General features: G+C 45.5%; 1 protein-coding gene across 6 annotated transcripts in view; it reads left to right on the top strand.

The window, feature by feature from the left end:
- The window catches only part of IP6K1 (inositol hexakisphosphate kinase 1), a 186,096-nt gene that overhangs the window by 101,361 nt on the left and 57,628 nt on the right, over positions 1 to 27,107 (top strand). For 3 of the 6 annotated variants that reach the window (XM_069206871.1, XM_069206873.1, XM_069206874.1), the window contains one exon: positions 18,312 to 18,492. The exons of the other annotated variants lie outside the window; for them this stretch is intronic. The gene's annotated coding sequence lies outside the window, so the exon portion shown is untranslated. The remainder of the gene's footprint in view (positions 1 to 18,311; positions 18,493 to 27,107) is intronic. 6 annotated transcript variants of the gene reach the window in all.

Genomic DNA, 27,107 nt, shown 5'->3' with positions numbered 1-27,107 from the left:
TTTACAAATTTGGAATAAAACTTAACCAAACCTAAAAATGCACAGACTTCATCTTTGTTTTGGGGATTGGACACATTACTTATGGCTGACACTAGTTCTTCCTTTAGTTTATTTCCTTCCGCCGACACTATGACCTAAATAGGTAACATAATCACAAGCAAACTTGCGTTTGCTAAACTATGCAGTTAGACCCTTCTCATCTATAACATCAAGTACATGTAACAGAGTTCATTCATGTTCCTCCTTGGACTTCCCCATAATAAGAATATCATCTTGGAAGACCATAACTTTATCAACCTTTTCCAACATTGAATACATTAATCTTAGAAACATGGATGCCACTAGACCAAATGGCACCCTCCTGAACCTATAACACCCAAAAGGTGTAACAAATGTAGTCAAACTCCTATTATCTAGATGAAATTGAACTTTGTGGTAAGCTGCTTTCAGATCAATAGATGAAAACCATGTCATGCCCTTTGTGTGTTACACTTCATTCATTTGTGGCAATGGGTATTGGTCAATAAGTATGTTTCTGTTAAGATCCCTTAAGTCAATGCATAACCGCAAATTTCCGTTGGCCTTCTTCACCACTACTAAGAGAGCCACCCACTCTGAGGATTCTATGTTTTCAATGATCTTTTCCTCCTGAAGTCTATCCAATTGCAACTTGATATCTTTCTTCATAGGAATATTCCTTACTTTGTGCACCTGCGGCATAGCATCTTTTATTAAATGGATTTGATGCATGAATCCTTTCATTTTCCCAATGCATCCAGAAAATACATTTGGAAATGTTTCCAAAACCAATTTAACAATTTCTAACTCTGATTGAACTGTCAACACTGGTTCCGGGTTATTTGGATCCAACACTGTAGGAAGTTGGCTCTGTATATACTATTTCAAAGTAAGAAATAGGGTGCACAGAGTCCAAGGGTTCCCCTTAGAGGTAAGATAGTGGCAAAAAGAGAATTCTAATGCTCTATTTTGTGGTAGTGTGGTCGAGCAGTAGGCTTATCAGAGGATAGTGTTAAGCATTTGTTGTACACACACAGGTAATAAATGAGGAACACACACTCAAAGACAATTCCAGGCCAATAGGGTTTTATATAGAAAAATATATTTTCTTAGTTTATTTTAAGAACCATAGGTTCAAGATTTACAAACAATATTGTAAATGAAAGGTATTTCACTCGGGTATCTTAGGAGATTTGAATCATCACAATAGCATGTACAGTTTTGGCAAAAATGGCAATAAGCTATTTTGAAAATGGACACTGCAAAAATCAACAGTTTCTGGGGGAGGTAAGTATTTGTTAGGCTCACAGGTAAGTAAAGCACTTACAGGGTTCAAAGTTGGGTCCAAGGTAGCCCACCGTTGGGGGCTCAAGGCAACCCCAAAGTTACCACACCAGCAGCTCAGGGTGCAGAGGTCAAAGTGGTGCCCAAAACACATAGCCTTCAATGGAACTAGGGGTGCCCCGGTTCCAGTCTGCCAGCAGGTAAGTACCCACGACTTCGGAGGGCAGACCAGGGGGGTTTTGTAGGGCACTGGGGGGGACACGAGCAGGCACAGAAAGTACACCCTTAGCGGCACAGGGGCGGTAGGGTGCAGAGTGCAAACAGGCGTCGGGTTCTCAATAGGATTCAGTGAGGAGGCCCGGGGGTCTCTTCAGCAATGCGGGGGGTGGGGGGGGCTCCTCGGGGTAGCCACCGCCTGGGCTAGGAAGAGGGCCGCCTGGGGGTCGCTCCTACACTGGAGTTCGGATCCTTCAGGTCCTGGGGGCTGCGGGTGCAGTGTGTTTCCCAGGCGTCGGGTTCTTTGAAACAGGCAGTTGCAGTCAGGGGGAACCTCTGGATTCCTTCTGTAGGCGTTGCTGTGGGGGCTCAGGGGAGTCAACTCTGGCTACTCACGGGCTCGCAGTCGCCGGGCAGTCCTCCCTGTAGTGTTGGTTTTCCGCAGGTCGAGCCGGGGGCGTCGGGTGAAGAGTGGAAAGTCTCACGCTTCTGGCGGGAAACGTGTGGTCTTTAAAAGTTGCTTCTTTGTTGAAGAGTTGCAAGTTGGTTGAACAGGGCCGCTGTCCTCTGGAGTTTCTAGGTCCTTTTAGATGCAGGGTAGTCCTCTGAGGCTTCAGAGGTCGCTGGACCCTGGGGGATGCGTCGCTGTTGCAGTTTTTCTTGAAGTGGGGAGACATGCCGGTAGGACTGGGGCAAAGCAGTTGGTGTCTCCGTCTTCTCTGCAGGGCTTCAGGTCAGCAGTCCTTCTTCGTCTTCAGTTTGCAGGAATCTAGTTTCCTAGGTTCTGGAGAGCCCCTAAATACCCCTGAATTCTGGGGTGTGTTTAGGTCTGGGAGGGCAGTAGCCAATGGCTACTGTCCTTGAGGGTGGCTACGCCCTCTTTGTGCCTCCTCTCTGAGGGGAGAGGGGCACATCCCTATTCCTATTGGGGGGAATCCTCCAGAATCAAGATGGAGGATTTCTAAAGGCAGGGGTCACCTCAGCTCAGGACACCTTAGGGGCTGTCCTGACTGGTGGGTGGTCCTCCTTGTTTTTCTCATTATCTCCCCTGGACTTGCCCCCAAAAGTGGGGGCTGTGTCCAGGGGGCGGGCATCTCCACTAGCTGGAGTGCCCTGGGGCATTGTAACACAAAGCCTGAGCCTTTGAGGCTCACTGCTAGGTGTTACAGTTCCTGCAGGGGGGAGGTGTGAAGCACCGCCATTATGGAGCTGTGGAGTTCATTTTTGACAAACTCCCAGACCATATACTTAATATGGCCACAGCTGTACTTACAATGTCTAAGAATAGACTTAGACACTGTAGGGGCATATTGCTCATGCAGCTATGCCCTCACCTGTGGTATAGTGCACCGTGCCTTGGTGCTGTAAGGCCTGCTAGAGGGGTGACTTACGTATGCCACAGGCAGTATTTTGTGTGCATAGCATCCTGAGGGGGATGACATGTCGACTTTGCCTTTTTCTCCCCACCAACACACACAATCTGCAATGGCAGTGTGCATGTGTTAGGTGAGGGGTCACTTAGGGTGGCACAACATATGCACAGCCCTTAAGGACCTTCCCTGGTCACAGGGCCCTTGGTACCACTCGTACCTTTTACAAGGGACTTATCTGTGTGCCAGGGGTGTGCCAATTGTGGAAACAATGGTACATTTTAGGTGAAAGAACACTGGTGCTGGGGCCTGGTTAGCAGGGTCCCAGCACACTTCTCAGTCAAGTCAGCATCAGTAAAAAAGTGGGGGGGTAACTGCAACATGGAGCCTTTTCCTTACAAACGCTATACCTAATTTACCTTAATCAGTCCAACCCAATACAGTGGGACCCGTGACTGCAACATATAATTTTCCCACGGTTTCCCTATCTTTGTACTGAAATTTCATCTTCTTGAAACCTAACAACTCAATGACTTCACCAGTAAATGTCTTAATGGTTATGTCCGGCAAACATAACTTGTCAACCAAAATCAGTTTGAATTTCCTTTCCCACATATCCCTAGTAACAATAGTATACGGGGAACCCGAATCATCAACCATTTGTATGGTCAATCCGCCCAGTGTTCTCACAGCTGGTTTTTTTCTTCCTTTTTTTGTCCTCTTCCACAGTGTACAAAATAGAATCGTCTATACTATCTACACAGATATTCAAATCATCTTCATCAGAAGTGCTAGTGTCTTCCAGTTCTAACACCTTGCTACCACTTCCAGTTTTCCTTTGACACACTCTCTGAAAATTACCTATCACACCACACTTTCAAAATGTTTGCTTCCTAGCTGGACACGATTTGTCATTGGTCAAGTGATCGCTGCTACCATATCTGTAACATTTTCTTCTGTCATCGGTTGTAGAACTTTTCTGTTCAACATCTGTTCCCGTCCACTTCTTTTTATGTTCCTTTGTGAACTTCCTCCCTTTACACTTGCAATTAGAGCGTCTTCACTCCTACTTTCAGCTAAAACGGCTTTAGCACATCTTCCAGTAAGTTCTGTCCTCTTAATGTCAATAACTTCCTGCAAAGTACTCAGTCCTTTAGCCTACAAATTGTCTTGGATGTTCGAATTAGATGATTGCCTGGCAATCTGATTCCGAATAGACTCATCATGCAAGTTACCAAATACGCAGTTGATTGGTAAGTTCTTTAAAGCAGAAACATAATCCCCCACTGATTCAACCTTTCCTTGTTTCCTACGGAAGAACTTATATCAATCCGCTGCTACACATACTGTTGGTCTATAATAGTTATTCAAGTCTTCAAATGCATTCATATACACATCTCCTTGACCCTCTTGTCTTGGTTTCTTATTAATATTGCTAAAAACTTTCAAACCTCCTGTGCCTAAACAATGTAAAAGAATCTGAAACTTTTTTTCCGCTGTGAGTTCCACTTCATCATCAATGGCAGAAATATAATTATTTAAAATATTCACACCACTCTTCCCATTTCTAAATTTGTGTGCCAGAAACTGGTATGAAAGGTTGTGGAGCTGACAAGTTCCAAGAGTTGCCTGAAGCCATGCGGTAATTGAAAACTGTCTCCCTTGTTAGTTAAAATTGTTCTTAAGTTATGTGGAAAACTACTATACACTGAAAGGAATACAATCCCCTTAAAGTGCTATTCATCTTCTCTCTCTTTTTTTTTTTTTTTAAATATAACCACTGATTTCCAAAAATGCTTCTAGATTTCTAAAATGTTTGTTTCCCCAAAAAAACACACAAAAATAGTTCCTAAAGTGTTTTTCAAAGCGCTATAAATAGAATAAAGCGCTTATACATTCACTTCATGTAGTCTGTGACGATTTTCCAACTTTGTACATGGACTAGTGAAACTTAACATTTCCCCAATCCAAAATGGCGGCGTGTCTAAATTAAGTACTTCCACTTTCTTTGCTTGAACTTGTGTGTTCCAAGGGTGCTGTTGCTGCAGGGCGTTCAAGTAACACGGAAGGAAGCATCCAGATTCACCTCACCCAAGAAGCCGCAGCCGCTGCAGGACACAGCCTGCTGAACACACGCAGCCTCCGCAGGACTCCGCCCACCGAGTACACGCCTCACTAACCGTCGCAGATTAAAACTCCACAACGATGGGTCCTCCAACTCGTCGCCAAATTTGTAGAGATTCTTTGTAGTCATTCTGGATGTAGAAATACTTCATTCATAAAATATATATGGTCTTAAATACAAGGGAGACTTGCAGCATCAGCGTCGTAACTGCTGCTCTTCACCGTCTCCTGTTGCTGTTCTCAAATCCCTCTTTCACGGAGGACCAGATGTGAGGCATTCGAGAACGGTGACATTTGAACAATTACCAGTAATAAAATATTACATAAATAGCAACATAACAATATTACATACACTACACACACACACATCTTGACCAGTTTCATAAGCACTTATCCGTCCTGCTGCTAGCTGGCAGAGTACTGGTAGGTTAAAAATAGGAAAGAGGGGCAGGGATAAGACTCCAGATAAATGTACCTATATTTATTTATACAATTCTGTGGGGCTCGTTCGCAAAAGCATGCCTGCATACCAGAAGTAGTATGACAGGTGTAGTCTTAGTGCCTACTGTTACATGCCTTTGTGAAACAGCCTTAAAATACAAGTAAAAGGAAGGCACAGTACTTTCTGTTTGTTCTAATTGTGCTTAAAGTTTTAGGTGAAATACTCAAGTTACTGGTGCACTTCACCCGAATCCAAGTTAGTCTGCTAACTTGGTAAAGTTCCATGGTCTATTCTAGAAGACCATTGTCCATAGACAAAGATTTGAGTTTCATCCACATCAGTACTTAATCTACTTTGTCTATTTTTTTTAACACATGTGGAAACTGTGGGTTGGGTGAGCAAACCATACAATCCTATTTCCCCTAAGTCACGATTAGGTTGATCAAAGGTGATGGTTGAGAATTGCAGGCCACATCATGATGCAGATGCCTATAGGAACAGCAGTAACCTCAAACGTAACATGATATATGGAAACAATACCTGGATGCGATACAGCGTCAAAAATAGAAGTGTAACTGGTATGAGTAAATACAGGGCACATGACAGCGTTGCTGGCACTCTTGATCAGAGGCTGCATTTGATGAGCTGGAGTCCTGGAACAGAGACTACGAAAATGTCATTCTTTGGATTCCTGGCCCCAGCCTTTCATTCATTGACTGAAAGTTACATGTTGACAAGGGATAGTAACCTTCACATTCACTGCGCCTCAGAGCTGCCACGCTGAGCCTGGAAAATATGCTTTCTGTTGTCCCAGCAGGACAACTTGGAGAGCAGTACCATGCAGCGTCCTTGACACTGGTTAGTGTAGTATAGATAGAAAATACATTTATTGTAATCTAGGACCAGATTCATAATGTGTTTCACACAACTAGTGTCCCCAATGAACGTAAAACTGACACATCCATCTCTAAATTGGAAATGCTGATTCCGAAAAAAGTGAAAGGGGGGAAAAGTCTCTCTCGTAGTTTGGCTGCCATTTGAGTTAGTGTGGGAACGAAGGATTGGAAAGCAAAGATTTTGTGTACAGCCAGAAAAGTTGTATCATGTGAGTATTCACAAAATCATTGCAGCTAGCTAGACCCTACTGAGAGCGAGAACTGTAGGAGGTTGGCTCTCTGTATAGTGTACAAAAAGTATGTGCACTGTGCAGAGAGTCCAAGCAACCCCACCTTGGTTTACAGAGGTAAAAACTAGACCAAATAATGTTCTAATTTTTATGGTGCTTGGTCGAGCAGTTAGACCAATCTTGGAGAAGTGGTAAACATTTGTTGTACTGACAGTATCAATAAATGGGGACACACACACTCCAAGGAATAACTCAAGACTAATTTACAAAAATACTTCTGATTTTTATAAAAGTTTTAAGACCAAGATCATCAAAAGCGGGTAAGTACTTTTTAAGTTATGATTTTTTCAAAGTTTAGCAACAATAGTTTTTTTGTTCGTAATTATGAACCTTAGGAATCAATGGGAGAATACTTTAAAAATGCATAGAAAATCAGGTAATGCGTTTACCAGTGTCTCCTTTAGTTTTTTAGGTTGAGGTCATCGAGATGCCCTGTGGAGCAGCCGGGGATGTTCATGTGGCTCCCGGTTTCATCTTGAGCAGCTGCTGAAAGTTCTTGGAGCTGGTGCAGGACCACTGAGGGGGACCACTTGGAGAAGCACTGCACAGGTGGACTTCAACGTGAGTTTGGTGGGTCCTCTCGGAATGTAGAGGTCGCAAGGGGTGGGTGACCTTTAGAGCACAGCTGTTCTACGGTTCAGGTGCAGAGCAGATAGGTGAGCCAAGAGTTGTGCACAAAGGAGCCCTTGGAACCAGGAGTCAGGTCACTTTGAGGGTAGATTGCTGGTCAGCTGTGCCACCCTGGGGGATAGTTCTTATGTGTCCTGAAGTTCCTCGACTTGAGCTTGCTTATGGTCCTCGGAGAGTCTGGAGTGGACTTTTATTTTTTTGGTGTCCGAAGTTGGGGGTCCAGTACCCCTGGCTATTGCATGGTTCAGCTACTGGACATCGCAGTGCCACCAAACTTTGCACACTTGCAGGGTTTGTCCTCTGGGTCAGTTGGGTGGAATTTGGTCCGGTAGCTGTGTCCAGTTCCATGTTCAGCAGCCAGTCAACGAACTGGACTATACTGGTCTTTGCTTCTTTGTTGCAGGGAGTGATACCTTCACTCTGTAGGGAGGCCCTTGGCATTTTTCAGAAGGATGGAGGTCTGCTGCAATTGTCGAATCCTGGGTGCAGCAGGCAGGGTTTGGCACCTTTTTCTTTGTGCAGCAGGGCTTCTGTTCCCGAGCCTTGGATCTTCTTTGTTGCTGGCCTTCTTGTCCTTGGAATCTGATCTTCAGGTCAAGGGGTGCCCACTAAATACTGCATTTAGTGGGCATTTAGGGGAGTCCCTAGTAGTGACCAATGGGTTATCTATCTTAGTGTGGCTACGCCTGCTATGTGGCCCCTTCCCGTGGGCAGAGGTCACTTGCCTATCCCAGACTGGCTATTTTCCTACGATGCAAGATGGAGGAAAATGCAATGGAGTGGGCATTTTAGGGGTGGTGCAGGCTGGGAGTGGCCACTCTTCCTGTGCTTTGTGCATTTCCACACCAAAAGAGGGGGTTTGCAATGGGGGCAGCCATCTGCTGCTGACAGCAGGGCTGGGGGGTCAGGTTTCAAGTACGGCAAGCCCTTTGAAACTTACTGGCAGGGCAGTGCACATTCCTGGGGGAGGAGGTGTAACATCTCTGCTCAGGAAGGGCTTTGTTTTCTGAACCCAAAGAGCAAAGGCTCTTACCCCGGGGTCCAGAATCTTGTCTGGTGGTGGCAGGCTGGATGTGACTGGCCAGCAACCACGCCAGGGTTAGTTAGCTTTTACAGGGGTCATCTCTAAGGTGGCTCCTGGGTACCTTTTGCAATACATCCAATACTGGAATAAATCCAATACTGGTACCAGTTTGGATTTATTTTTCTGAGTTGTTTGATACCAAACAACGCAGGATTCAGAGTCGCCATCATGTTGCTGTGAAACTCCCACTGACCAGTGTCCAGCACATGCATTTAAAATGGCTGCTCTGTTCACTTACTATGTCCCAGGTTGGCAAGGGCACAGTAGTGGCATATTGCTTAAACATCTATGGCCACACATGCTGTATAGTGCATCTTGCCTTAAGGCTGGAAGGCCCGCCAAAGGGATGGCTTGCCTATATTGCATGTAGTGTGTAGTGGACAGGCCACAAAGGCTGTGTGCCATTTACTAGGGACTTACAGTGGCAGCTAGAGGTGTTGCCAATTGCTCCAGTGCATCACAACAGTTTTGGGAAAGAGATCTGGCCCACGGAACCTGGTTAGCAGGGGCCCTGGACACTAATACCTTTGAAACCACATCAAATAGCAGGCAAAAAGTGGGGGGCTAACCATGTCAAAAGAGGCTTTTTCTCAAAAGAACAATGGGGTTTTCAGAGATCAGTCTAGAAATCAACACCTGGAATATATGTTCTGGATCTACACTTAAAAAAAATGTGTGTAAATACAAAACCTATAGATTTAAGAAAGGAGAATTGTACAAATCTAGCTCAGTAGTTGACTAAATTCTCCTGCCTTTGGGCCCCATTTAAAGCCACCAAAATATTTAGATCCTGTTTCCAAAGCTAAAATGTTATTTTTTTTAGCAATTTTTTTTATCTAGAACGATTGTGTTGTTGCATGAGATTGCCAACGTTGCCTTAGAACTAAAAAAAAAAAAAAAAAAGAGAGAACGTAATAGAAAACCTACCTGGTACAGAAACTTTAGGTAACAATGCTCTTCCATTTCTTCCCCTCTGTGTTATAGGCAGACTGGGCCTTTTTTAGAGTTTGATGGGTGCATTTTCCATCGCAAATTTGGCGGATGTCCTATCTGCCATATTACAAGTGCATTGTGGTTTATGCATGGTTGCTTTTGGCATTTGTATTAGAGTAGACTGAATATCCGTCATGTTTGTGATGGAATACTCTTCAGCCAAATGCTAAATCTGTCCCTGTCTCTTACTGGGCAGGACTTCCGATAGTGAGGAGGCATTGCAGTAAAGGAGCAGTCCTGGGTAAATGGAGTACTAAAGGTGATGGCTGTTTCTCTACCACCCCGGCCAACTCTTTATTCTGAGCTTCATAGAGGCAACAAGCAGTCTGCACCATTACCAATTTCGAGCATCCTATCAACGTCTCTAGATTTTCTGCCGAAGCCTTGCCTACTTTAATATTTTTATTTTTATTGAAAAGTTTTTTTTTTGTAGAGTTAAATTTTACAGCCGAACGTCTAGCCACAACAAACCGTCTAAATAACCATATTTTTAAAGGCTTTATTAATGAAATATAGTGTAACAATGTACCAAGTGTGACATAATGCATTGAGACCACGCTGCTGATAGCAGTACTCCTCCTATATGACAGTGGCATTTAATTGATCCTTACTAAAATAAAGTAACCATGAAGCCAGTCATGTATTCAAATTTTATACTAGAATGTATCCAATATAATAATTAGAAAGTATGGGGTTGCACCTCTCAGGACATAAATATAACAAATACTTGCGATAATAGTCAAGCAATCAGGACAGTCTCCACGCGGCAGCACTCAAAATGGACTGTCACTTACCTGTAGCCTTCGTCTGTCTGTTTTAAGTGGAAAACGTTTAGTAGCCCTCCCAGTGTATTTTGGTCGATGTGGTCCACCTTAGCAAATTTGCAGTTCTTCCAGTGAGGCAAAGGTTGATAACTATTAGGTTCTTCTAATGTTTCTTTTTCTTAACTTGATAATTATTAGTTTCTTCCAGCGTCTCCTTTTCTAATGCCATACACGGGTTTCGCTCTTCATGATATTCTTGAAATATATTTGAGTGTAACAAATGTATCAGGGAAATGTCACAACACATCAGGCCACACCGCCGATAGTAGTGCTCTTCGTAAATGACAGTGGCATTTAACTGCTCATTACACGAATAAAGTAACCACAAAGCCAGTCATGCATTCATGTTTTTATATTAGAACCGTTCCAATATATTCTTTAGAAACTACAGGGCTGCACTGCTCAGGATATAAGTTTAACAAATACCTGCCAAACATAGCCAAGCAAGCTGTTAATGCACTTTTTATTTGGATAACTTTTCTGTCTTGTCATTTGGCACAGTATCCTGCGGGGCTGGGGAGCAAGACCCTGAAAAAATTCAAATTTTTGGGCAGACTGACCAACCCTTGGTGTTCTCGGGCCCAGGTGAGTCGGTAGGGGCCCCCTCAGGTTCCAAGTTGTCGCTTCGGCCCCAACTCTGGAGGGTCCCTCTGGATCCGCTTCTGAATCTGTCCAGACGCCAGTGTGACCTTTCCTGGCATCGGGTCAGACGTTGACGCTCCAGACGCCGATTGTGCCCAAAATTGACATCGATCCTATACTTATACCTGAAGACCCGGAACAGCATCGATCGACACCAGTTGCGTTCTCCCTGGGCTCTCCTGGGCACAGGGTTGATCCGGACCCTGATACTTTTGGGTATGGATACAGGGAGAGAGTAGAGGGGCTGCTGGACCCTTTGGAATACCAGCTTGACCCTAACATGGACTGGGTAGAGGAATTGGGTGACGCTATTGGTCTGGACACCTCCCCTCATGCTGGCATGCTCTTTCCCTTCCGTGGCGAAGGAGGAGGGAGCTTCTTTCTGTGGAGGTTAGGACTAATCTCCAAACCGAGGTGCTTCAACCGGGTTCTTCCTCTTCCGAACTTCTTCTGTTTAACGAAGCACTGATGGACATCCTCTTGGGTCCTGGTCCAGACCCAGCACAGGGGCTCCTGTGAATAGGACCATTGCACGCCGCCATAGACCTGCACCATCAGACCCAACATTCCTCACTCAGCATCCCACACCTGAGAGCCCTGTCATCCAGGCTTCATCTTCATTGGGCGGATTCCCTACCGCACCCTCGGATAGGGAATTAAAAAGACTGTACAATTTGGGGAAGAAAATGTTTTCTTCCACCAGTCTAGTGCTGCAGCCCGTGAACACCGTATGCCTTTTGGGCAGCTATTCCTAAACTCTCTGCATACTGTCACGCAAGTGCTGCCTAGAGTTCCGGAGGAGACCCGGACTGTCTTTCCCAAGCTGTGACAGATGGAAGGGACGCAGCAAAGTTCATGATTCGTTGTGGGCTAAATACGACGGACTCTCTGGGCAGATTGGTTGCATCGATGGTGGAATAGACACCATGCCTGGCTGAGAACATCTGGCATCTCAGGGGATGTCCAGCAATCCCTGATGGACATGCCCTTTGATGGCACACGTCTCTTTGGAGACAAGGTGGATTCAGCGCTCGAGCGCTTCAAGGATTCCAGAGTCCCTTGGCCTCGCGCCTGATCCTACACCCCATCAGTCCACATTTCGTGACTATGGAAGGAGCACCCAACCGCATTCTTTCCACCCTAGCCATCAACCCACACATGCTGTAAAGCCCCTGCGCGGCTGCGGATGTGGGATCTCACGCTCATGGGGATCGGGGAACCAATGGGTCGCTCAGTCCACTCCCGTCCCCTCCTCAGCCTCCAAACCTTCCTAGTCTGCGGGTACACAAGGAACCAGTTGGTGGCAGTATTAGCCATCACCTGCCCAATGGCAATCCACTACCTCTGACAGGTGGGTCCTCCAGATCGTCTGAAGGGGCTACTCCCTCCCCTTCGAGACATCTCCAGCGATACCACCTTTGGGGGATCATATGGCACTTCTCTGCGAGAAAGTCTAAGCCCTTTTGGCCAAAGGAGCTATTGAGAGGGTCCCTCTGCCAGAAGTAGGTCGTGGTTGTTATTCCAGCTACTTTCTGTGCCGAAAAAGGATAAGGGTTTTCGTCCTATATTAAATCTTCGGTCCCTCAAGCTCTTCCTCAAGAAGGAGGAGTTCAAAATGTTGACATTGGCTCAAGTCCTATCTGCCCTGGACCCAGGAGACTTGATGGTAGCGTTGGACTTGCAAGATGCATACTTCCACATCCCCATCTTGCCGGCCCACAGATTCTACCTACAATTCGTGGTAGGTCACAAGCACTTTCGTTTCACCGTTCTCCCCTTTGGCCTTACCAGTGCCCCTTGGGTGTTCACGAAAGTGATGGTAGTGGTGGCAGCTCACCTGCACAGGTTAGGGATTCCAGTCTTCCCCTACCTTAACGATAGGCTGTTGAAGGCAAACTCACCCCAGACAGTCGTCCCCCACCTCTAGACTATGGCAAACCTTTTGTATTCGCTGGGGTTTGGTATCAACATGCCGAAGTCACACCTGACTCCTTCTCAGACGCTCCCTTACATTGGAGCTGTTCTGGATATAGTGCAGTTTTGGGCGTATCATCTCAAAAAGAGAGTCTAGGATATTCGGGCTATGATGCCGATGTTTCAGCCTCTATCCTGGATTTCGGTGAGAATGACTCTGAGGCTGCTGGGCTTCAGGGCCTCCTGCAATCCTGCTAGTTCAAAAGGCCAGATGGCATATGCAGGCTTTGCGGTGGAACCTGAAGTTCCAGTGGGCGCAGCATCAGGGTAATCTATCCAACAAGGCCCAGATCTCAGAAGGAACTTCGAGAGATCTGCAGTGGTGGTTAATGAATCAGGACTGCGTCAGAAGCAGATCCCTCTCCTTTCCCCAATCAGATCTTACAGTGGTGACAGATGCGTCGCCCCTGGGATGGGCCGGCCACATGGGAGAGGCGGAGATCAGAGGTCTCTGGCAGAAACCAGGCTCCATATCAACCTTCTGGAGCTACAAGGGATTCGGCTAGCATTACAAGCATTTCTTCCCTCTCTCAAAGAGAAGGCAGTGCAGGTGCTCACAGACAACACCACCACCATGTTGTACTGCAACAAACAAGGCAGAGTGGGGTTGTGGACCCTTTGTCAAGAGGCTCTTCGCCTCTGGACTTGGCTTGAACATCAGGGCATTTCCCTGGTGGTTCAACACCTTGCGATATCCCTGAACGCCAGGGCAGACAAACTTATCCGATGAAGCGTGGTCGATCACAAATGGCGTCTCCATCCGGAGGTGGCGCAAGGTCTCTTCCTGCAGTGGGGAGATCCTTGTTTAGACTTTTTTTTGCCTCTGTAGAGAATGCGCAATGTCAGCTGCTTTGCGCCTTGGAGTTTCCAAGGCGGCACAAGCTCGGCGACTTTTTTAGTCACAAGTGGAACTCCAGCCTCCTATACGCCTTTCTGCCTATACCACTTCTGCCCAGAGTTCTGAAGAAGATCAGGCAAGACAAGGCCCAAGTAATCCTGGTGGCTCCCGACTGGGCATGAAGAGTCTGATATCCCGAACTCCTGAGCATGGCCATAGCTACTCTGATCAGACTGCCTCCTCCGAAGGATCTTCTGTCCCAGCAACAGGGGAGGGTCATCCACCCAAATATGTCCACCCTCCTTGTGTGGAGATTGAGCAGCGACACTTGACGTCTTTTGACCTGCCACCCGAAGTCTGTAATGTCATCTTGGCAGCCAGGTGTCCCTCCATTAAAACTGTATACGCCTGTCATTGGAGGAAATTTGTGGCATGGTACATCGACAAATCTGTCGATCCTCTATCTGCTCCTCTCTCTCAAGTTCTTCTCTTTATTACTTCCCTTGCCCAACTAGGCTCTACCCTGGGCACCCTTAAGGGATATCTCTCTGCTATCTCTGCTTTCTTGAGGTTACCAGATCAACCTTCTTTATTCAAATCTCCCATTGAGGTTTCTTAAAGGCCTCACACATCTTTTTCCTCCTGTCCCATTCATCATACCCCAGTGGGATCTGAACCTAGTCTTAACGTACCTTATGTGTGCCCCATTCAAGCCGCTTCACAACTGCTGTTTAGGGCTCTTAACCATCAAAACTGTCTTCTTAGTTGCCATCACCTCTGCCCGCAAAGTAAGTTAGCTCCAAGCTCTTTCATCTAATCCTCCTTTCCTGGCAAATACACCCTGACAACGTGGTACTTCGCACAAGGGCTTCTTTTCTACCTAAAGTAGTGACACCCTTCCATGTCAGGCAGTACATCACTTTGCCTACCTTTTATGCACCCCCACATCCCCCTCATGAAGAGGAGAGCCTCCACCACCTGGATCCAAAAAGAGCGTTGGCATTCTACCTTGATCGTACCAAAGACTTCCAGGTGGACAATCAAGTCTTTTTGGTACATGTGGGTGCAAAGAAGGGGAAGGCGGTGCAGAAGAGGACTGTAGGAATTTGGCTCTGTATGTACTATTTCAAAGTAAGAAATAGCATGCACAAAGTCCATGGGTTCCCCTTAGAGGTAAGATAGTGGCAAAAAGAGATCATTCTAATGCTCTATTTTGTGGTAGTGTGGTCGAGCAGTAGGCTTATCAGAGGGTAGTGTTAAGCATTTGTTGTACACACACAGGCAATAAATGAGGAACACACACTCAAAAGACAATTACAGGCCAATAGGTTTTTATATAGAAAAATATATTTTCTTAGTTTATTTTAAGAACCACAGGTTCAAGATTTACTAACGATACTTTAAATAAAAGCTATTTCACTCAGGTATCTTAGGAACTTTGAATCATCACAATAGCATGTACAGTTTTGGCAAAAATGGCAATAAGCTATTTTGAAAATGGACACAGTGCACAAATCAACAGTTCCTGGGGGAGGTAAGTATTTGTTAGGTTGACAGGTAAGTAAAGCACTTACAGGGTTCAAAGTTGGGTCCAAGGTAGCCCACCGTTGGGGGTTCAAGGCAACCCCAAAGTTACCACACCAGCAGCTCAGGGCCGGTCAGGTGCAGAGGTCAAAGTGGTGCCCAAAACACATAGGCTTCAATGGAAATAGGGGTGCCCCGGTTCCAGTCTGCCAGCAGGTAAGTACCTGTGACTTCGGAGGGCAGACCAGGGGGTTTTTGTAGGGCACGGGGGGGACACACGTGCAGGCACAGAAAGTACACCCTCAGCGGCACTTGGGCGGCCGGGTGCAGAGTGCAAACAGGTGTCGGGTTCGCAATAGGATTCAATGAGGAGGCCCGGGGGTCTCTTCAGCGATGCGGGGGGGGGGCTCCTCTGGGTAGCCACCACCTGGGCTAGGAAGAGGGCCGCCTGGGGGTCGCTCCTGCACTGGAGTTTGGATCCTTCAGGTCCTGGGGGCTGCGGGTGCAGTGTGTTTCCCAGGCATCGGGTTCTTTGAAACAGGCAGTCGCAGTCAGGGGGAACCTCTGGATTCCCTCTGTAGGTGTCGCTGTGGGGGCTCAGGGGGGTCAACTCTGGCTACTCACGGGCTCGCAGTCGCTGGGCAGTCCTCCCTGTAGTGTTGATTTTCTGCAGGTCGAGCCGGGGTGTCAGGTGCAGAGTGGAAAGTCTCACGCTTCTGGCAGGAAACGTGTGGTCTTTAAAAGTTGCTTCTTTATTGCAAAGGTTGAACAGGGCCGCTGTCCTCTGGAGTTTCTAGGTCCTTTTAGATGCAGGGTAGTCCTCTGAGGCTTCAGAGGTCGCTGGACCCTGGGGGGACGCGTCACTGTTGCAGTTTTTCTTAAAGTGGGGAGACAGGCCGGTAGGGCTGGGGCCAAAGCAGTTGGTGTCTCAGTCTTCTCTGCAGGGCTTCAGGTCAGCAGTCCTTCTTCGTCTTCAGGTTGCAGGAATCTATCTTCCTAGGTTCTGGGGGGTCCTAAATACTCAATTTAGGGGTGTGTTTAGGTCTGGGAGGTTAGTAGCCAATGGCTACTAGCCCTGAGGGTGGCTACACCCTCTTTGTGCCTTCTCCCGGTGGGGAGGGGATCACATCCCTAATCCTATTGGGGGAATCCTCCATCTGCAAGATGGAGGATTTCTAAAAGTCAGTCACCTCAGCTCAGGACACCTTAGGGGTTGTCCTGACTGCCCAGTTACTCCTCCTTGTTTTTCTCATTATCTCCTCTAGCCTTGCTGCCAAAAGTGGGGGCAGTGGCCAGAGGGGCGGGCATCTCCACTAGCTGGGAAGCCCTGTGGCACTGTAACAAAGGGGGTGAGCCTTTGAGGCTCACCGCCAGGTGTTACAGTTCCTGCAGGGGGAGGTGAGAAGCACCTCCACCCAATACAGGTTTTGTTTCTGGCCACAGAGTGGCAAAGGCACTCTCCCCATGTGGCCAGCAACATGTCTGGTGTGTGGCAGGCTGGCAAAACTAGTCAGCCCACACTGGAAGTCGGGTATGTTTTCAAGGGGCATCTCTAAGATGCCCTCTGGGTGTATTTCACAATAAAATGTACACTGGCATCAGTGTGCATTTAGTGTGTTGAGAAGTTTGATACCAAACTTCCCAGTTTTCAGTGTATCCATTATGGTGCTGTGGAGTTCGTGTATGACAGACTCCCAGACCATATACTTTTATGGCTACCCTGCACTTACAATGTCTAAGGTTTTGCTTAGACACTGTAGGGGCATAGTGCTCATGCACCTATGCCCTCACCTGTGGTATAGTGCACCCTGCCTTGGGGCTGTAAGGCCTGCTAGCGGGGTGACTTACCTATGCTACAGGCAGTGTGAGGTTGGCATGGCACCCTGAGGGGAGTGCCATGTTGACTTAGTCATTTTCTCCCCACCAGCACACACAAGCTGGCAAGCAGTGTGCATGTGCTGAGTGAGGGGTCCCCAGGGTGCCATAAGACATGCTGCAGCCCTTAGAGACCTTCCCTGGCATCAGGGTCCTTGGTACCAGGGGTACCAGTTACAAGGGACTTACCTGGATGCCAGGGGTGTGCCAATTGTGGAGACAAAGGTACAGCTTAGGGAAAGAACACTGGTGCTGGGGCCTGGTTAGTAGGCCTCAGCACACTTTCAAATCATAACTTGGCATCAGCAAAGGCAAAAATGAAGGGGGTAACCATGCCAAGGAGGCATTTCCTTACAAGGACCATTTCAAGATGGGTGCTCTCATGCATCAAAATGTGCTACGCTCTGGCTAAGAAGCGACCTCCTGAAGGTTTGCATGCTCACTCCACCAGAGCTACTTCAGCTACCACAGCGCTAGCACTGGCATTTCAGTCCTGGACATCTCAGGCAGCAACGTGGATATCTCTGCACACTTTTACCAGACACTACTGCCTGGACAGTCTGGTCTGCAGGGACGGCTACTTTGGCCATTCGGTCCTGCAGGACTTCTTGGTGTGATCTTGGTTCGCAGCCCACCACCGGGGATGGTATTGCTTGGATATCTATTCAAAGGTCAGGAATCTGCAACTAGAAGTCTGTATCAGATGTACAAGTTACTTACCTTCGGTAACGATATATCTGGTAGAGACATATTCTAGTTGCAGATTCATTACCGACCTGCCAATCCTCCCTGCACTGCGAACTGATTTCCAGGGACATGAACTTCCCTTTAAGGGCCCTCATTTTGGCGCAACTTTCTCTGTGTTCCTCATGGCCTTGTGCTACTGGCATGGAAAGTTGTGAAAAACTGACGTCAGCGTACCGGAGTGGTGCCTATTTACGACCGCAAAGTCATCACATTGACCATAACGCCAACAATGCCTGTGGCGTCGACCGACGCCATCTGACGGTGCGCAGAGGTACTGCTCGAAGAAAAATCTCTGAATCCAGACTGACACCTGGGGAAATTCAAAGGTAAGGAATCTGCAACTAGAATGTCTGTACCAGATATATCATTACCGAAGGTAAGTATCTTGTACTTTACTGCTAAAAGCATACAGCTCACAAACAATAATGTGTGGAAATGTCATCTAGTGTATTGATTCAAGTTGTGCTTTCCTAAATCTAATATATTTTTAAATATCAGAACAGTTAATTTACAGACATTTACATTTTTTTTGTGTGCTAGAAAGAATAACAGCACCTCCAGCACACCCCCAATAGTCAGAATGATTGTCACATAAATCATCTCTCTTTGAAGTCTGAGAAAGAAAGGCAAACACCAGGCTCTCTTGGAAGACAGAAGCTGATATTTGACTTCTGTCCTTGAATGCACACCCAACGTGACAACAGAAGAACAAGATTTAAAGGTATGTTTACAACAATTGGACACTGGCGAAAGGATATAGTAAATATGGTATGGGCCACGTAAGGGATGAACTCAAGATGGACAGCCTAAAACAAAGCCAACAAATATAAACCACACAAATGTGACTTATAAACCACAAAGCCAATGGTAGACAATGGGTAGATGCATTCCCAGGGAAGCTTTCCGAATGTTCCCAAGAAATCATCAGCTGCGCTGTCTAGTATGCTTTGACCTAAAAAGGTACTCTGCCTTCGGCCTCATTTTGTCTATATAGTCATGGATCTCCTCAGTGACTTGCAATAGCCTTATAATGTATGGCAGGGGAAACTTTATGCCATATATGTTAATAGGAGATTGGCTGCAACAGAAGTTGCTGATTATAATGAAATTAGAGATGTGGATTTTATTTTAGGAATTACTGAACCCCATGTATTATTATTATATATATATATGATCAAAAACGGGTAATGGCAGTTTTAGTGGAAACCTTCCTGTGGACATTTAGAGTTGAATAACTGACTTTTGCATCCATTTCTTTAGCATAACGCAGTGTTATGCTGTCACCTAGTCAGCTTAAGCTTAGGATTCTTTCCCATCTTCCACAGGTTTGACACAATGAAGGTATTTGAATTGAATCTGCATGTGCAGGAAGCAAACAACAACCTCTCAAGTTGGGAAGTCAAGGGTATCAGGCTATTCCTTCTCAGACAGGGACTCTACATTCATCTCCAATGCCATGCTCAACCGAGTTATTGGAAAATGACTTTACAGTTACAGTTTACAGTTACATAAGAGTACGGAGCAAGTAAAAACACAGCAGGTGGGTGCAGTTGTTGAATTACGGATGGTGGCAGAAGGAGTAGTCTGGCAGAAGAAGATGAGGGAGGACTACATAGAAAACCCATAGCAGATAAGTGGGGAGAAATACTTGCATCCTTCACTGAACCCAAAACATTGCCGCATAAACTTTGATCTATACAGATAACAGTGACTGATCTGATGGATCTTCTAGAGGGGGTGCCTGATGGTCCCTTTCGCTAGCGCAGCTGCCAAGCATTGATTACAGGACATGAGTGTAGTAATAACATTCGTGTCTAACTAGTTGTTATAAGGAAAAAACACAGCGGGAGCCAGGCAATGGTGATTAAATTAGTTTTTTGTCCTGGAGATTGTATCAGTTACGCAGTCTTATACAGACCAATATCTACTGCTTCAGAGGAAATAATGCAATTGAATTGTTAATAGGTTTAGTCATGAAAACAGTGTTATTGTGCCAGACAACATTTGTAACTAAAATGAATGGAAGTATATACTCTGTGAATGATAGCATTATATACTAAACACCAATAAAGAAATATTTGGAAAAATCTCAAATTCAGTAAAGAAAATACATATAATGAACTTTACAATTGGAATTCTAAGCTAGCATTTTTGCATCCTGTATCTACCCTGCACCAAGCTAAATATGCAAACATCAGATGTTTAGGTTTCTGTTGGCAACTCCTAGATCTTTTTGTTCCTCAGAGATGAAGGCTGAGCAGGAGTCAGACAGGTGGACTCCTTCCAGGCCAAACTGAACTTACTTCGCTGTAAACAACCTTCACTTTATTTATAATTCCCTTTCAGGGTGAAAGCACTATTTTGGTTAGATAACCGTTATAATGAACATAAATCTCACTTCAGTCCATGGAATTGAATAGTCCCATTACACCAAATATGTTGGCAATATAGATAGCTCTGAAGTAACATAAGTCCTGCACTTATGTTAACTTAGACAGTATTTTGCCATCATGCTGTGAGTAGGTGCTGTCAATAGTGAAAGAAGGAAATGCAAGCCGAGGGTTTTTCTGCAACAATGGAGGGTCCGATATATAAAGAATCGATTCACAATAAGTGGTTACAAATTGCACACCAACCTTTTGTAGAATTGATTCTGATTTTGTGACCCAACCTATAAACTAATTGGTTAGTTCACAAAATCACCTTTCAGACATGGTTGTAGTTCAACCTGCTTCATCATTATTAATCAGGTATGTCAAAAATTGTGACTCACACGATGGGATGCCATCACAGGGACAGTGGCATTCAATTAAAGTACATCCTTTTTAATGCACCCTTTTTCTCACTCCCAAGCATACCTTTTTTTATCCACAAATGGGTTACCACCTCCCTTGAGGAGTATGAAACCGATCAATGGTTTGCGACCGAAACTGCAGTTGCAAACCATTGATACGTACCATTTTAAATCGCAATTTGAAAGGAGTGCCCTGATCGACCCTTCAAAATAGTAATTCGGGATGCATTTCTAAATCCATTGTGCAGTTCGGTAAACATGTAATGTGAGAAATTGGGTTGTTGGTTGGGGGGGATGTGAGCCCTTCTTATGCAACAGCCACAGTTGTGGTTGGAGTGAACAACAAAAGTCACTAAATTAAACTGTGCTTAACCCTCTGGTAGTTCGGCACAAAAAATAAACAGACTTAATTTAGAGGCAATGTGTAAAGTATTTATGCAGCACTTAAGCAGTAGTGAAGTGAAAACATTACACAAGAAAAATCTCACATCAATTTAGAAAAATAGAGTGAAATTTAAAAAATATATATTTCACACCAAAACAAAAATCCAATCAGTAGAACCAGAGATTCACAGTTTTAAAGTTTAAGTTAAGTGTAGCGCCTAAAAGCACAAAGCATCAACTGTGGTTTTCTGGATGAGCTTAACCAGGACAAAGTCACAAGTTCAGGCTGCCCGCGATGAAGTGTGTGTCTGATATAGGGACTAGGTTAGCCCCACTGAGCGTTGTACTTTATGTCTTTGATTTGAAGTGTTGAGTCGCACTGCGTTGGTTCCCATGCAGGTCTTGCGGCTCTGCAGTGTGCAAATGCTGCAGTATGAGGTCCTGCGTCAGTTTTCATGATAAACTGTAATGTGAGGTCCTGTGTCAAGTTGCATCACGCTGCATTGGTTCGGATGAGGCTGCTGATTCAGGGCTTTAAAGTGCTGCGATTGGTGGCCTGGGTTGAGCTGTATTGTGCTGCGTCCGTTCTAAGGAAACCCACTGTTGGGCCAGGAGGAATGCACTCTGAGGCCAGCCAAGGGTCTAGGACCTGGGATGTACCTCTTGGATCAGGATTCACTCCAACAGAGGCCAGCAGCAGGGCACAGGCAGGTCCATTCGAACCTGGGCAGCTGGGGGGATGCAGGGTAGGTCGGTGTAACTCAGCACAGGAGGCCAATCATCTAGCCCTTGAAGTCACTCTGTTGGTTCTGGTTTCAAGGAACAGGTCCAGACCTTCTTCCTCAAGCAGCAGAGCAGCCTTTTTGCAGCAAGGCAGTCCGTCCAGCAGGAGGGCAGCAGAGCAGTCCTCCTTAGTTTTCCACAGTTACAGAAGTGATCTTAGGGTCCCATTTTATACCTGGTGCGAGTTTTGAAATGGGAGAAACTTCAGGAGCTTTCCCCCACAGAGGTGTTTTGAATTTTCTGCCTCCCTGTTCTGGTCCCAGTCGTGTCTGCAGACACAATAGGCTAATGTTAAGCTCTTGGTGGGCGAGCTGAGGCAGTGTCTTTGAGGTGCAAGTGTGACGGGTGACAGATCCTCCCTTACATTATAGTCAGGTTGGCTTATCCTGCCAGCACCCCGGCCCTCATTTGTGATACTGTCTGGGAGGGATACACAACGGCCAACTGCCAACTACACCTAGACATGTGGCCCAGGATATAGGCTGCAGGTCCCAAACGGTTAGGACAAAAAGATTAACTTCCTAATAGTGGCACTTTCAGAGTTGTGACTTAAAATCCGACTTTACCTCTTGACATTTTCCATTACGATTCCTTAGAGACCAAACAGGACATTCCTACCTGCTCCCAAACAAAAGTTATCACTTTTTAATTGTATTAACTTAATTTAATGTTATCCTGTTAGAACAGTAGGTTTCACAGTATTGGAAAACAAATTTGAGTTTTTCACTACTAAGACATGTAAAACTTAAAAACACCTCTCCAGCTTTTTAAATTCACTTCATCCTGCCCTGTGGTGGATCACTGACAGAATATTGGAAGCAGAAATATTGTGTGGACATAATATTGTTGTTAGAAATATCGAGGGCGAAAATATTGAGAAGGTGAGGGCAAATAGGTAAGTATGCATTTACTATTCTTAGCTCTACATCTACTTACCTTGAGAAGATTTTCATTTTATATATATATATACATACATATATATATATATACATACATATATATAAGTATTTTCGGAGTCACGGGATCTAGTGACTCCTCCTCTCGGTTACAGTGCGCATGGGCATCACCTCCATTGTTAGATTATTTTCTTTCCGCTCTCGGGTCGTACGTGTTTCCTCTCGCCCCGAGATTTTGAATCTGAAACCTTAGAAAAAGAATTTAACCGTCTGTATTGTTTCGATTGCGTTCCATCTAGCCTCGAACCAATAGTACCGTCGGAATGTAGACTTCACCCTGCTGGGTGCGTGTGCCCGACTCGGGCTTGTTTGGGCCTACCGCGTGGAAGCCAGATGGATCAAACTCCATTTTGATTCTGCCCTCTGTGACACGCAGAGTTTCCCTTTACAGACCAACACATGGTTTGTAATTTGTGTCTTTCTACAGACCACAGAGAAGAGGATTGTGAGGCCTGTTGATCGTTTTGATCAAAGAAGACCCTGCGTGATCGGAGAGCCAGAAGGTTAGAGATGGCGTTGAAAATTACAGAACATCTCGACGTCCTGGAAGAAGAACAGGCGCAGACAGCGGTCTCCATCCAAGACACTGACTCCGAGCAAGAATCGGAAGAAGTTAGGCCTATCACTGCTGGCCAGCACATGAGTACGTCTGCCCCTACGCCCATATACAAAAAACATCCAAAGGCCTTGGTACACCACTGCCAGAAGGCCATGGTCCGACCTGAAAAAAGACTATCAGCAACCCACCTTCAGTTTCAGCTCTGAAAAAGGCCACTCCTCCGTTGACTTTGGAGTCGAGTAAATCGGTAGAGTTCTGCCCCGGACTCCAGTAAGTGTCCTCACTCCTCGGAGTCGAGGCTTTGAAGCCCTGCTTCAGAGCCAAAACAACAGACTTAATTTTCAGGACCGAAAAAGATCCATACTTCGGAACCCAAGAAAGCTTCTTATACAGAGGAACAAGGACTTTCGAGCAGCCTGAAACAAAGTTTGAAGTCAATGCAGGAATCTTATAGACCTTCTGATGAGGACACTGAGATTCAGCCTATACTGGAGGTTATGGATGAGAGACCATCCAGAATCCATATACACAGAGACTGGCAGAATTGTTACTGCACCTCTTTTGAAAACTAAAAGAAAGCTGGCTTTTCAGGAAGAATTACACACAGTTCAACCACCAGCAAAAATGTACAAGCAAAAGGAGAAGCCAGTACCTGCTCCTACTTCTCCTCATTCACCACAGCTTTTTTTTTAATCCTCCACCTACTAGTCCACCACTGTTGCCTTCACCAACGCACTGACAGTACTCTCAGGGGGATACAGTGGATCCTTGGAATTTACAACCTGGATCCTATTCCAGATAATGATCCGGACTTATACTCCTCCAAGCCTTCTCTACCAGAGGACACTACTGCATATACGCAGGTTGTTTCCGGGGCATCAGCTTATCATGGGGTGCTTATGCATAATGAGCCCGTAGAGGAGGATTTCTTGTTCAACACTCTGTCCTCCACTCACTGTAGATTTCCATGCCTTCCCATGTTGCCTGCTATGGTCAAACATGCAGACCAAATTTTTAGTGAGCCAGTCAAAGCTAGAGTAATTACTCCGCGTATTGACAAAGTCCAAACCTGCTCCTACAGACCCAGAATACATCATTGCTAGAAAAAGGGCTAATAGCCAATCCCCAGGGGGTGCTCCTCCACCTGGTAAGGAGAGCAGGAAATTTGATGCTGCCAGCAAGAGAGTGGCCACACAAGCAGCCAACCAATGGCGAATTGCAAATTCGCAAGCACTTTTTGCCAGATGCGATAGAGCCCACTGGGATGAGATGCAAGAACTCCTACAGCACCTCCCAAAGGAACATCAAAAGACGGCACAGCAGATAGTAGAAGAGGGACAGGCTATAAGCAATAATCAGATAAGGTCTCCCCTCGATGCTGCGGATACAGCAGTCAGAAGTGTTAACACTGCCTTTACTATAAGAAGGCACGCATGGCTACGCTGTTCTGATTTTAAACCAGAAATTCAACAAGCTGTACTTAACATGCCTTTTGACAAGAAACACTTATTTGGGCCTGAGGTCGTAAGACCATAGAAAAGCTGAGAAAGGACTCACACTGCCAAAGTAATTGGAGCATTATACACATCACCCTATAGAGGCTCCTTTCGCAGGCCACAATTTAGGGGAGGATTCAAACCACAATCCTCTGAAGCTTCTACCTCACATGCAAAGCAAGGACAACAGCAGCAACAATATCAGAGGGGGGATTTAGAAGGTCCTATTGAGTCCAATATTTTAGAAACAGAGGCAAGTTCCAAACCTCAAAACAAGCCACTACACCGTCCAAACAGTGACTTATTTGCCACCCTTCCACCCCACACATCTCCTGTGGGGGGAGGACTACAGCAATCCCACTCTCATTGGCAAAATATCACCACAGACAGGTGGGTGTTATCAATTATCCACAATGGCTATTGCCTAGAATTTATCTCCATCCCTCCAAACATTCCACCACGTTACCACAAATTGTCCCCAGAACACAACTTTCTATTACAGCAGGAGGTACAATCACTACTGCTACAACAAGCAATAGAATTGGTCCCACATTCTCAACAAGGAACAGAAGTATACTCACTATACGTCCTCACTCCCAAAAAAGATGGCACTCTAAGGCCTATCCTAGACCTCAGGCCTCTCAATCTATATATCCTGTCAGAACACTTTCACGTGGTAACTCTGCAGGACGTCATTCCATTACTACAGAAACAAGACTACATGACTACTTTAGAACTCAAAGATGCGTATTTCCATATACCCATCCATCCAGCTCACAGAAAATACCTCAGGTTTGTCATAGCAAGAAAACATTACCAGTTCAAGGTTCTGCCATTCGGCATAACAGCCCCAAGAGTGTTCACAAAATGTCTAGCAGTAGTGGCAGCCTACTTAAGAAGGCAACACATTCATGTCCTTCCATATCTAGACGATTGGCTAATAAAATCGAGCAATTTTACACAATGTCAACAACACACTCAGTACGTAATAGAAACCCTGCATGCACTACGGTTCACTCTAAATTACCAGAAATCTTACCTTCAACCAGCACAAGTACAACCTTACCTAGGTGCTATTCTAAATACTCAAAAAGCCCTAGCATGTCCAAATACATAAAGGATGTCCACATACATAAAGGGTACAAGCTTTCCAAAATCTCATACCACACATCCAGCCAAATCAACAATACACTGTAAGATTTATGATGAAGATTCTAGGAATGATGGCATCTTGCATAGCGATAGTACCACATGCAAGACTCAACATGAGGCCTTTACAACAATGCCTCTCACAACAGTGGTCTCAGGCACAACGTCAATTGCAAGATCTAGTGTTGATGGACCACCAAATGCACACGTCCCTTCAATGGTGAAATCTCAGCAATTTAATGAAGGGGTGGTCATTTCAAGACCTTGTGCCTCAGACCACAATAACAGATGCATCAATGATAGGTTGGGGAACTCATCTAGACAACCTAACTATTCAAGGGGAATGGGATTCCAAACAGAAAGAATTTCACATAAACTGTTAAGGATTATTAGCTGTGTTCCTTGCCCTAAAAGCATTTCGACCCCTTCTCAAACACAAGACTGTTCTGATAAAAACAGACAACATGACGACCGTGTATTACCTGAAAAAACAAGGTGGGACACATTCATCTCAACTGTCCCTTCTACCCCAGACAATATGAAAATGGGCAATTTACAATTACATTCATCTGTTAACAGAACACATTCCAGGAATACACAATCAGCTGGCGGATCTCCTAAGCAGGAACCACCAACAGAGACACGAATGGGAGATTCACTTTCAGGTATTTCAAAAGTACTTTCACAAGTGAGGAACACCAGAAATAGACTTAATTGCAACAAGTGAAAACGCAAAATGCCAAAACTTTGCATCCAGACACCCACATCCCCTATCCACGGGCAATGCTCTATGGATCAATTGGTGAGGGATATTTGTGTATGCTTTTCCCCCTCTCCCACTCCTTCCCCTTCTGGTCAACAAACTACGTCAGACATCTCTTACCATGATTCTCATAGCCCCAACATGGGCACATCAACATTGGTACACCGCACTCCTAGACCTATCAGTAGTACCTCATTCCAAACTACCAAACAGACCCGATTTATTAACACTAAGCAAAGGTCAAATCAGACACCCAAACCCCAGTGCTCTCAATATAGCGATTTGGCTTCTGAAGTCATAGAATTTGGATACCTAAAACTTCCATTAGAATGTGTGGAAGTGCTTAAACCGGCACGTAAACCTACTACTAGACAATGTTATGCTAACAAATAGAAAAGGATTTGTTTACTACTGTCAATCTAAAAACACTGATCCACTTACAGTAAATTAGA

The sequence above is a fragment of the Pleurodeles waltl genome, chromosome 9, assembly GCF_031143425.1.
Source record: "Pleurodeles waltl isolate 20211129_DDA chromosome 9, aPleWal1.hap1.20221129, whole genome shotgun sequence".
Classification (NCBI taxonomy): domain Eukaryota; kingdom Metazoa; phylum Chordata; class Amphibia; order Caudata; family Salamandridae; genus Pleurodeles; species Pleurodeles waltl.
Note: the sequence above shows the minus strand (reverse complement) of the source record. Positions and strands in the feature narration are given on the sequence as shown.